This window comes from Panthera pardus, unplaced genomic scaffold (genome assembly GCF_024362965.1).
Source record: "Panthera pardus isolate Hobbes unplaced genomic scaffold, ASM2436296v1 HiC_scaffold_6, whole genome shotgun sequence".
Classification (NCBI taxonomy): Eukaryota; Metazoa; Chordata; class Mammalia; order Carnivora; family Felidae; genus Panthera; species Panthera pardus.
Genome location: NW_026526991.1, coordinates 85,980,922 through 85,993,754, shown reverse-complemented (window position 1 = coordinate 85,993,754; position 12,833 = coordinate 85,980,922). Strand labels below are relative to the sequence as shown.

The window sequence follows — 12,833 nt, the reverse complement described above, 5'->3', positions numbered from 1 at the left end:
AGTAGGAGTCGGCAAAGTTTTGTAAGTAAAGCTGGAAACCTGATCCCCACGCCCTCTCTTCCCCGGCTGGGGCCGGGTGCCTTAATCCTAGAAATAGCTACCCTGAAGTCAGAGCGCCATGTGAGCGCGCGGGCGCCTTTTGATTGCCAAAATCGACAGTTTACAGTTACTCTTAAATTTTTTAAATCATGTTTATGTAAAAAATACAGACGCACTTACTCCGAAGGCAGTTTTCCTCCCCTAGGCGAAGCACGCAGGGCGACGGAGCGGATTATTTTTAGGGTGGTGGGAGATCAGCTGCTGCCTCCTATCGGGTTTCTAAATTGCACAAACTGCTCTGAGCTGGGGCGGACACGACAACTCCGAGGCAGGAAACTGGGCAGAAGCCCCGAGTGCAGCCGCGCCTGGGACCGGAGACCCTCCCCACCCCCGCTCGGCCCTGCTTTCCGTACCGGAGCGACAAACTTGGGGTGCGCGATGCGGCGATCTCACAAACACAAGTAATATGTGTGCCCCAAACTTCATTAAGCACGGAAACTTGCAATGTATGAGTCAATGATTCTCTGGAGTCAGGTTTTCAAACGTCAAAACATGCAAGGTACTCAACTTGCACTTGTAATTTCCCTCCAGGTTTTATACGCCTTTTATTAACCACAAAAGGAAGCGGATCTGGGGAGTTCACCTTTTTCCCCCCAAGCGGACCTGGGAAACGAGGGGCTCATTCAAGGCAGAAGACCCCGCTGCCAGGCTGTGTGGGCGCGTGCAAGGGTCTCACAGCAGCCAGGCGGGCTCAAATCTAATATTTGCCCCAGCGACCGGGAAAACTTGGTTCCTCCTCCGGACCGGCCGCGGCGCTTTTCCGAAGGGCGACCGTCACCCTAGCTCCCCGAAAGTAGGACTTCGGCTTCCACATCTGCACAAACAGTTCCCCCACTCTTGCTCCCTGCGTGCGAGAGAATTAATTCTCAAGGAGAGAACGTGTTTAAAATACACTCACCCCACAGTAAATAACTGCCCCCAGGGCGCAAGCTGTAAATTTTGTCCCCGGGCAACCCTCTTTAATTAACACGCGATTTTCTGCGGGGCCAGCCCTCGATCAGCTTGAAGTCATCATTGTTCTCAACCATTGTCCTAATATGACACAGGATGGTATGCAGGCGGGCTGGTGCCCCCCAGGTTCCATGCGCGACCGCCCAGGGGCACCGCTCCAGGAGCGCGGGCACCCGGAGCGGGTCCTCGGACCTGCGCCCTAGCCCGGGCGGCCACCCCACCTCCACGCTTGGCGGACAGAGACTGACCTCCGCCCTGCGAGCCCCGGGGATTTCCCGCGGGCGCCTCAGTCTTGGGAAGGTCGCTGCGTTCCCTCGTGAGAGCCGGGCCTCCGCCAGCGACTGAAGCTTGTACTCGCGGCCGCTAGAGGTCTGCGGGGCCTTGCGGGGCGACATCTGGAAGGGTCCCGAAGACCGTGGTCCTACAGCCCCTGGAAGTTTGCCAACTGCACCCCGGAGCGGACTGCCACGGCGCAAGCGCACAGAGAAACCGTGCTTCAAGAATGGGGATCCGGATACTGTGGGTGGATCCCGGGGAGACCCGGTGAACTAGCCGGAAGGGGGGCCTAGGGCTCCGCAGGCGGCTGGGGAGAGACACCTGGAAATAGTAGGTGCAAATAATCCCCAGATTTAGACTCTGAGTGTCACTACAGATAATCAGGTTGACTCTGAGACTTTATATCTATATCTATATCGATATCGATATCGATATATCACTATTATTAAGACGATTTTTAAAGATTAAAAGTCATGCTTATTGTAGAAACTGGAAATTATGGAAGAGTATAAGGGAGCCCAAGGAGCCCCCAAACCTATAAAACTGATAACATTTTGTTACATTTTAATGGTGAGTTAAAGCAGGGACCTGAGGGCGAAGCTGCTATCAAACCCTGCTACCTGACTCAGGTCAAACACTTTGGGCAAAATACTTAATCTTTCCTTGTATCAGTTTCCTCACCGGTTCAATGGGGAAAACTGAAAAAATATATATGGCTTCATAGTCTTGAAGGGTAAATGGGTACATGAGATAATCCCTTTAAAGTGTTGAGAGTGTCTGCCCTTTCAGTAAAAGCTACTATGTATGCCAACGTTATTATTTTTTCTATCATATTTTATGTTGTTCCAATCACAAAATAATTTGTCTCCTCACAGTACCTTTTAAAACAATTATTTTCTGATAGAATTTTAAAATCTTTATAGAAATCATTTAAATGCCTGCATAATGCCTTGTCTGGCTATACCATAATTTAAAATCCATATTCCTGGATTATTGGACATACATTTGCCGATTTTCCACTACCATATTTAATCTTTTGATGAGCTTTTAAAATAAAGTTTCTTCTTTCTTTGCAACAGATAATTTCTTTAAGGTACATTTTTGGAAAAGTAAGTGCAGGGTCAAAAGTAGTATTTTTAGGGCTGTGATATAGAATGTGAAATTACCTTTCTAAAAAGTTTGTGTTAACTACCCCCAAACTGTATGAAATGACCTATTACACTTATGCCGAAACCAACATTGAATATTCTTATTTTTAAAAAGCCTGTAATTTGGGGTGCCTGGTGGGCTCAGTCAATTGAGAGTCTAACTCTTGATCTCTGCTCAAGTCATGATCTCAAGGTTGGTGGGATCAAGCCCAGTACTAGGCTCTGAGATGACAGCACGGAGCCTGCTTGGGATTCTGTCTCTCCCTCTCTCTCTGCCTCTTCCTTAATGCTCGCTCTCTCTCTTTCTCTCTCAAAATAAATAAACTAAAAAAAAATCCTGTAATTTGACAGATAACATGCAATTCTTTGTTATTAATATTAACTTTTTTTCAAATGTTCGTTAATCTTTGTTGTATTCCCTCTGTTGTTGAATAGCTTGTTCATATACTTGTCCATCTAATGGGTCTTAACGAAGTTTTTTATTATTTGCATGAACTTTTTACAAGAGTATATTAATCTTCACATCTACATGACAAATATGTTTCCCAATTTGTTGTTTAAGAAAACGATTGTGGTGCTGCCTTTACAAAAAATAAAAACAGTTGTTTTTATACATTCTATAAAGATTTATTAGCACATACACTGGCTAGATCTCCTGGAGGTCACAGAGGTTAGTGATGAGTCAGACCTCCAGGGTCTCTGCATTCATGATGCTTTTTTTTTTTCTAAGGGAAAGTTTACTTAAGCAAATTTGGTGCCTTTACTATTGCATTGTATTCCAATGCTTTAGTTAATAAATACTAACTTTTTATTTATATCTGTTTAAAAGGGTTTTTTTTCAACTTTTTAATGTTTATTTATTTTTGGAGAGAGAGAGAGAGTGCGAGCGAGGGAGGGGCCGAGAGAGAGGGAGACAGAACCTGAAGCAGGATCCAGGCTCTGAGCTATCAGCACAGAGCCCGACACAGGGCTTGAACCCACGGACCACAAGATCATAACCTGAGCTGAAGTCGGATGCTTAACCAACTAAGCCACTCAGGTGCCCCTTAAAGGTGTTTGTTTGTTTTAATTCTGTTCTAGAATTTATTTTGGCATATGCTATGGGATGAGAACTTAAGTTAATATTTTATTTGTTACACAATCACCATTTAATCTTTTTCCTCTGCTCTGATGTGTAATACCGTCTTTGATCTTTGTCACTTACTTACCATTATTTTATAATAAGATCTGTTTATGGGCCACCTATTCTGTTTAATGAATCATTTTTTTCATATTTTTTAAAACTATATTACGATGATCTGATGAATTTGATTATTATAGCTTTAAAGTATATTTTAACTCTGCGAGTTCCAGTCTACTTTTCACTCCTTTCAAAATTATCTGTTGACATTTACCCGAGAGAAATGAAACAGCTATTCTCTGTGGGGATTTTGTTGGAACTTTATTAAATTTAGGAAATAATTTACAAAAAAAAACCATATTTTTAGTCTTCTTTCTATTTGAAAACATGGTTTCCCATTTACTTAAGTCTTCTTTTTATCTATCAAATTTATATAGGTTTGTACATTTCTTGTAATGATCAATCATACAAATTTCATATTTTTATTTCACATTTTGTACTCCCATTAGAATGCATTATTTGTTTATATTTTCTGATTATATATTTACCTTATATTGAGCAATTTTGCTAAGATTTCTCAATAATCTCAGTGTTGTTTTACCATGTTACCTTGACTTTGCAGAAAATATTTTATCTGCAAATAGTGTTACACTTGTATTATGGAGTATATGTTTGCGTTCCCCCCAAACTTCACATGTTAAAATAACCTCCAATGGGATAATATTAGGAAGTCAGTCCTCGATAATTATATTTAGATGAGGTCATGAGCCCCATGATGGGATTAGTGTTCTTATAAGAAGAGAAAGAGACTAGCGTTTGCTCTCTCTGCTCTCCCCTATGTGAGGACAGAGTGAGAAGATAGATATCTGCAAACCAGGATGAAGGCCCTCACTAAGGAACAAATTTGTTGGTACTTTGGTATTAGACTTCCCAGCCTCCAGAACTGTGACAGATAAATGTTTGTTGTTTAAACCGTCCAGTCAACAAATTACTACTCCAGTAATTTGTTACAGCAACCCAAACTAAGACAACTTACTTACCACTTTCAAATACTTATAGTTTATTTATATTCTATCTCTAATTTTAATCAACTCCAAATTCCAGAATGGTGTTAAATAATAAAAGAAGACAAATCTGTTTGTTTTCATTAGAAATATGTACATTATATTTTAAAATCAACTTTAAGTATAATTTTCATAAAATAGAAACAATCCACTATACATGAAAAATCTGAAATCTTTTGGGCATAAAAATGACCACCCAAAAGATATAGAATATTTGTTATCTCCCCAGGAAGTTCTCTTGTGCTTCTGACTAGGCAATCTCGCCATCACCCACCTACAATAACCACTGATCTGAAACTATCACTAGAGATTAGTTTTGCCTATTCAAAAGTATCATGTAAATGTAGTCATACAGTATATATTTTTGTGTGCCTGGCTTTTTTGGTTAAGTATTATATTTTTTTGAGATTCATCCATGTTGTTACATGGATTAGTAGTTTATGCCTTCTTATTGCTGACAACTCCATTGTATGAATACACAACAATTTATTAATTCACCTGTATATTATATTTGGGTTATTTCCAGTTTTTGATAATGATGTATAAAGCTTCAATGAAAGTTTTATAAATATAGTTTTCATTTCTCTCGGGTAAATGTCAAGCAGTGGACTTGCTGGGTCATGTGGTAATTACACATATAATTTTACAAAAATTGCCAAAATATTCTCTGAAGAAATTGAAACGTTCCTTCATTCCTTTCAGAAAAGTATGAGAGCTTCAGTTCTTCCACAGACTTGCCAATACTTAATTTTATTACGTTCCTGATTTGATGTGGATAGTTTCCTGATTGTGGTTTTAATTTGTCTCTCCCTTGTGACTAATGGTTTTGGGAGAATATCTTCATGGACCTGTTCGTTCACATATCTCCAGGTGATAGGCATAATTCTAAGATAGCTGTCATGACCTTTGCTCTTGGTGTCACTCCCGTTGCATTACGTTATATTATGTTACTTGGCAAAAGGGATTTTGCAGATGTAATTAGGGTTACAATAGGTTAAAAATTAGATTATAGTAGGCAGATAATCCAGATAAGCCTAATTTAATCACATGATCTCTTTAGAAGCAGTTTTCTGAGGCTAGTGGTAGAAGAAAAAGTCAGGTAGATCTGAAAAATGAGAAGGATTTGATTTGAGGGAGGTTCTCCTTGCTTAGGTGAAGAAGCCATGAGGCAAGAACCTGAGAGTGGCCTCTAGAAAATGAGCACAGTCCCCAAGCCAACAACCAGCAAAAAAATGGGAATTTCATTTCTACAACCATGAGGAGCTAAATTCTGCCCACTGCCCGAATGAACTCAGAAGTGAATTCTTCCTCAGAGCCTCCAAATAGAGCCCAGTCAGGCCAACACCTTTTATTTTGTGTTTGGGAGAGCCTAAGCAAAGCTCCCAGTTCAGCTCACCTGGACTTCTGCCCTATAGAAATATAAGACAATAAATGGGTATTGTTATAAGTCACTTAGGTTTGTGGAAATATGTTATCCCACAATAGAAAACTGATACAATTCTTCTATGAAGTGTCTATTCAAACTTTTAATTTGGTTATTTTCTTATTGCATTGCAACTTTTCATCTATAGATCTGCCTTAGCTTACAATGGGGTTATGGCCTGATAAGCCCTTTGTAAACTGAAAATATCATAAATAAAAAAGTGCATTTATTACACCTAACTTACCAAACATCATAGCTTAACCTAGCCTACCTTAAACATGATCAGAACCCTTACATTAGCCTACAGATGAGCAAAATCATCTAACACAAAATATATTTTATAATGAAGTGTTGAATATCTCATGTAATTTATTGAACATTGTACTGAAAGTGAAAAACAGAATGGTTGAATGGGTACAGAATGGTTGTAACTACACTGTTTGTTTTTGCTCATGGGTGTGGCTGACAGACCTACGGCTTATTCCCACTGCCCAGTATCACAACCAAGCACCATATAGCATATTGCTAGCCCAGGAGATCAAACTTTAAAATTCAAAGTTAAGCTTCTAATGAATTCATATCCCTTTTGTATCATCATAAAGTTACAAAATCACAAGTTGAACCATTTTAAGTCAGGGACTATCTGTATATTCTGGATATGTCATTTGTCAGCTATACGTGTCAATATTTTTTGGATTGCTTTTTCACTTTCTTAATGGTGTTTTTTAAATGTTTTAATTTTGATCAAGTCCAATTATTGCTTTTTGTTTGTTCACTATTGCTTTGACTTTCTTCTTTAAGAGATCTTTGTCTACTTTAAAGTTATGAATATGTTTCTCTAGAAACATAAAATATATTCATAGCTTTTATGTTGGGTTTATGGTCTATTTGGGGTTTATTTTTGTGTATGGTATGAGATGGAAGTTGAAGTTCATTTTTTTCATGCATAAATTGTTAAAAAAAAATAGTTCTGTTCTCCCACTGAATCATGTTGGCACCTTTGTCAAAAATCACTTGAACAAATATACATTTCTTCCTAGACTTTCTGTTCTGTTCCATTGACCCATATGTATCCTTTTACCTTTACCACTCTGTTTTTGTACTATAGCCTTATAGTACATCTTGAAATCAGGTATGATTAGTTCTCTAAGTTTGTTCTTCATTTTCAAGATTATTTGGACTTTTCAATGCAATTTTCATTTCTATATAAAAGTTAAAGTTAGCTTGAGAATTCCTACAAAATTCTGATAAGAATTTGATTTTAATTGTGTTGAATCTATAAATAAGTTTGGGGAGAATGTACATCTTAACAATATTGAGTCTTCCAATCCATGAACACAATACATCTTTCTATCCAGGTCTTCTTTTATCTCTCGGCTGTATTTTCAACTTTTCAGTGTGTATGTCTCACACATAGTTCATTAAATCTACCCTACAATAATTTATCATTTTAATGCTACTATAAATGGCATTCTTTGAATACCATTTTTTAATTGTTCACTACTAGAATATGGAAGTGACTTTGTACCCTGGAATATTGCTGAATTCACTTATGACTTCTAGTGTTTTTGCAGATTCCTTAAAAACATTCTACATTCATGATCATGTCATCTACCAATAAAGAAAGTTTTACTTTTTTCCGGTCAGTCTCCTGTTTCCTTTTTCTTACCTTATTGCACTAGCTAGTATCTCCTGTATGATGTTGAATAGAAATAATGAGAGTGGGTATAATTGGCTTGTTCTTAATCTGAAAAAGGATTCAATTTTTCACTATTAAGTGTGATGTCATCTGTAGGTTTTCTGTATATCCCTTTTGTCAGATCAGGGACATTTCCTGCTGTTCAGTTTGTTGAAAGAGTTTATCATAAATAGATGTTGAAATTTGTCAAATGTTTTTTATGCATCTATTGTGCTGATTGTATGCTCTTTCTGTTAATGTTATGTTTTCTGTAAATGTTATGTTATTCTGTTAATATGCCAAAATGAATGGATTTTTTAGTATTAAACCAACCTTGGATTCCAGTGATAAATTCCTCCTGGTTATGTCATCATCTCCCTTTTATATATTCCTAGATTTAATTTGCTAATACAGTAAAACCTTTGTTTGGCATAATTCATTCTGTAAACATGCTTATAATCCAAAGCACTTGTATTTCAAAGCGAATTTCCCTATAAGAAATGATGGAAACTCAGAGGATCCATTCCACAACCCAAAAATATTCATATAAAAATGATTACAATACTGTAACATAATACAAAATAATAAAGAAAATACAAAATATGAGGAAAAATAAACAAATTAACCTGCACTTACCTTTGAAAACCTTCGGGGCTGATGTGAGGGAGACCAGAGAGAGGAGGGTTATTGTGTAGGATGACTTTCACTATCACTAGTGGAAAAACTGCTATCTATTGCTTCAATGGAATCTTTTTCTGCATGAGGGTCATTGTATACACCCACACGGATGTTGACTACAGTACAGTATTAACAAATTCTTGTCATATGCTATATTTAATGTAACTGGCAATAAGGCAGCAGAGGAAAGGGTCTATATCTGCAGGCAGTCTGAGCTAGAATGAAGGAAAACATTCCTTACTCTTGCATGAAAAAGCAGAGGACTGTCCATAGGTGCTTTGAAGTGACAAAACATACACTAGTGCCAGTTGTGGGCACTTTCTAATGTTCTGAAAAATCACTGATTTCTGCCAAACACCATGGCCTGAGACCGAGTAGCCAAGCATGGGAGATTATCACCTACAATCCTGCAGTATGTACGCACGTGTGTGAGAAGAACCATTGGCTTAGTTGTGGTCATGTGACATTCAGTGTCACATACTACTCCTATTGTAACACATCACTCATTTACCAAATTAAAATTGATTAGATACGTTAACTGTTCTTGCAGAATACTCACAGGACAAGTTACTCACAGGGCATGCTTTTGCTCCACTTGTCTTAAGCGCTCTTCCCCTCTTTGTCCAGCTATTGAACATGGCTTGTTAATTATAGTCTTTAGGCTCTATAATTGCTGGTGTCTATATCTTTTAGTGAGCTACATTTGCATTATACTTATTTATGTGTCTCTCTTCCAATGCGATTTTAAAATTTTTGGAAGCTTGGACCATGTCGTTTTCAACTCTGTAGCTTCAATATCTATTGCATTACCCAGCAAACAATCAATGAAAATGTGTTGAATGAAAAGTGAATTGTTTTACTCTTTATTTTTCTATGTGCTACTTTAGGCCAAGTGAAGCAGAAAGGAATAGAATGCAAAAGTATGTCCCTGAGGGACAACAAAGAATTGCATTGCATGTTAACCTTAAGTCTAAGTCTCCTCCAAACTGGAGGATTCCTCATTCTAGATAGGCCACAGTGACCCCCAAAGTTCAGGTGCATGTCTATAAACAATCAGAGACACATCAGGAAGCAATAACATCCACTTTCCTGCTAAGATTCTTTTCTAGAGCATATCTATTACACTGTCTTTTCATTGGCTTGGTAGTAAATCTCAGTAACATTAACTTCATGAGTGATTTTTTTTTTAATTTGGCCAAGCAAATCTAAATATTCTGCTTATATCTTGGTGCAATTTTGACATTGACTTGATGACACAAATAAACAAAAATTATGTAAATGATACCAAGGATTAAAAATAATGTGGATTCAGAAATGGGACAGAGACTTCAACTTTATTTGTCAAAGTAAAGGGACTGGGCTGGCTCCAACATTGTTCAAATTTAGTAAAGACAGGATTGCTAGCAAACCTAATTATCTCCACAATTAGTAATTCATACTTTTGTCATTAGTTAAATGGAATGCTTAAGGAAACTATTTCTATTTACTCAAACTGAAAATAATAAAACTTTTTGCTTCTAACAATAATAAAAATAAATAAATTTAGACCTTGCTAATTTGAGTATTATAACAATTTTGATGACATGATTTACATTTGGAGTATTTTTGACAATAGCTCATCAGATTAGTATTGTAAACATTTCAAGGCTATTAATTACATGACTCAAAAAAATAACCTGATATACATATTTTAAAAGAAACCTGTTAATATGATATGCTACTTCTATGTATTTTCTATATAATCCTTTAAACAGACATTCAGAGATGTTATATTAAATTAAATCACATTAAAGGTCATGTAATTGCTTTCCCTTTGTGAATTCTGTAATTAGTTATTTTTATTAAAACTGACCTCTTTAATATGTTAAATTTTTTTTAAGAATTTAGCAGGCAGAATTCTAGAAGTAATTTCTTATTGTGCCATATAGTATGTCTGATTAACTAAATCTTACAGAGCATATTTAAGTATGTCTAATTTTAATACTTTTCTGAATTCATCTAGGTATAAATAAAACTCCAGATGTGCATTTTGTTTTGTTATTTTTTCTTAAAATTTTTAATGTTTATTTTTGAGAGACAGAGCATGAGTGGGGGAGAAGCAGAGAGAGAGAGGGAGACACAGAATCTGAAACAGGCTCCAGGCTCTGAGCTGTCAGCACAGAGCCAGATGCAGGTCTCGAACTCGGAAACAGCAAAATCATGACCTAGGCTGAAGTCAGACACTTAACCGACTGAGCCACCCAGGCACCCCTCCAGATGTGTATTTTGTGTGCATGTGCCTATCTATACCATATACATTACATGCAGTTTCCAAAATCAAATAAAGCGTATTTAAAAACTATTAGTATTCTTCTGTATATTTAACAAGGCATTCAATTCAGGGTAAGCGTGCAGAAAGGTAAAAAGATATTTCCAGCCCTTTTCAACTCTCTATTTAAACTCAAAACAAAGAGAAAAATCATTCTTGCACCACTAGTGTTCAGGGGCCACAAGAAGTTTCTTTGGGCCAGAAACTGAATTTAGTTTCAATGAAGACAATATCTACTTCCCAGACGTTGTGGAACTTTCACAAATATGGCCACTCAGAGACAGAGCAGGAATGTTAGACTGTTGTGCCTGCCCCATGAAGCACCTCAGGGCACGTTGCTCTCACACTTCTACAGCTTTCCATGCTTACCTCCCCAGCTCTTCCCAAGAGTCACTGTGAGCACTTGAGAAGAGTGAATAATACCTTCATGGACATGATGGTTCAATCCGAAGGAATCCACTTCAAGATCAAAATTTCTTGTGGTCTTATGCTTCAACTTAAAAATACAGGGGCGCCTGGGTGGCGCAGTCGGTTAAGCGTCCGACTTCAGCCAGGTCACGATCTTGCGGTCCGTGAGTTCGAGCCCCGCGTCAGGCTCTGGGCTGATGGCTCGAAGCCTGGAGCCTGTTTCCGATTCTGTGTCTCCCTCTCTCTCTGCCCCTCCCCCGTTCATGCTCTGTCTCTCTCTGTCCCAAAAATAAATTAAAAACGTTGAAAAAAAAAAAATACATACTAATTTTGCACTTTACCCGATGGACCTAATACCACTACCAAATCCATTTTCTAAAATTTTTTTAACATTTGTTTTATTTTTGAGATAGAAAGAGACAGAGCATGAATGGAGGAGGAGGAGGGAAAGAGAGAGACAGAATCTGAGGCAGGCTCCAGGCTCCAAGCTGTCAGCACAGAGCCTGACATGGGGCTCAAACCCACAAACTGTGAGATCATGACCTGAGCTGGAGTCAGACACTTAACCGACTAAGACATCCAGATGTCCCCAAATCCATTTTCTAAATCAATACTTCCCAGAATCTGATATTCTGCCTGAATGCAATAAGTATTTATTGAATGGCCAAATAATATATGCAAGTTGACCTCAGTGAAAAAAAAAAAAAGCATATCTTCTCAAATCTTCCAGTAAAATCAACGCACTAGGAATATGCTCCATGATTAGTCTGTTGTGTCAAGGGACCAATGCCTATATCCCAGTTTGAGAAACATTGTGGTAGAGTGGCTTCACAACTGATTGTTTACCAGGAAAACTTCCAGAAATATTTTTGCATACAGGTAATGATGCTGAATCATGGTGCCAAATACAGCTCTTGGTCTAAAGTGATTAGAATTTAACTGTATATCTTTATTCGGTTAACAATGGGCTAATGAAATCACTATTTAAATAGTCAAACCTAAATTTTCTGTTGCTCAGGTGGTTAGGGCCTCTCTTCTTTCTGTGTCAGCTCTTTCTTTGTCCAAACTGTGAAGTAGGAAGCTGAGTAGCCATCCTCATAACTTAGGTAATAGCAAAGTAGTGGGAAATAGCGAAATTACAAGATTCTTTGGGAATATAATAAGGAATATACTGGGAATATAATAAGGATTTTCCCGGCCTCCCTGAAGACTAGAGAACACTGCAGAATAAAGATAAGTAAACAAGCAATTGCAATAAGGGTTAGACATAATTTTGGAGGTCAGTAGGGAAAACCCAGAACATCAGTGTTGGTCGGGAAAAATTTCTCCATCTCTTTAGGACCTTGGTAAAATCTAAGCTCTCTTTTCTGAAATAAAGTGTATATTTTTAGAGCTTTGTAGTCATAATAAAAATGTAAATATCTATAGTATATTAGTATACTGTATTATCATTATATAGTATACTCCTCTTTCTCTGTGTCTCTTTCCCCACTCCTAAACTAGCCACACCTCCCAATGCTTTATTTAATTGCACTGGTAATCAGATTTAAAGCCTTGGAGTAATCTTGAATTCATCGCCCACTTTCTTTTACTCTTCCTCCTCCATCCTCACAGCTACTAAATCATTTATGTTACACTTAGCAATGACTTCCATCCACCTCTTTTCTCTCTCTGCCTCCC

General features: G+C 37.8%; 1 protein-coding gene across 7 annotated transcripts in view; it reads right to left on the bottom strand.

Annotated features, from left to right (window-relative positions):
* ABCC9 (ATP binding cassette subfamily C member 9) overlaps positions 1–1,447 on the bottom strand; it is a 129,456-nt gene extending 128,009 nt beyond the window's left edge. For 2 of the 7 annotated variants that reach the window (XM_019452196.2, XM_019452198.2), the window contains exon 1: positions 220–423. The gene's annotated coding sequence lies outside the window, so the exon portion shown is untranslated. Of the gene's footprint in view, positions 1–215; positions 424–997; positions 1,263–1,298 lie in introns of those variants that run through there. The other 5 variants (XM_019452191.2, XM_053895901.1, XM_019452193.2 and 2 more) reach the window with 4 other exon arrangements.
* Positions 1,448–12,833: the final 11,386 nt, after the last annotated feature.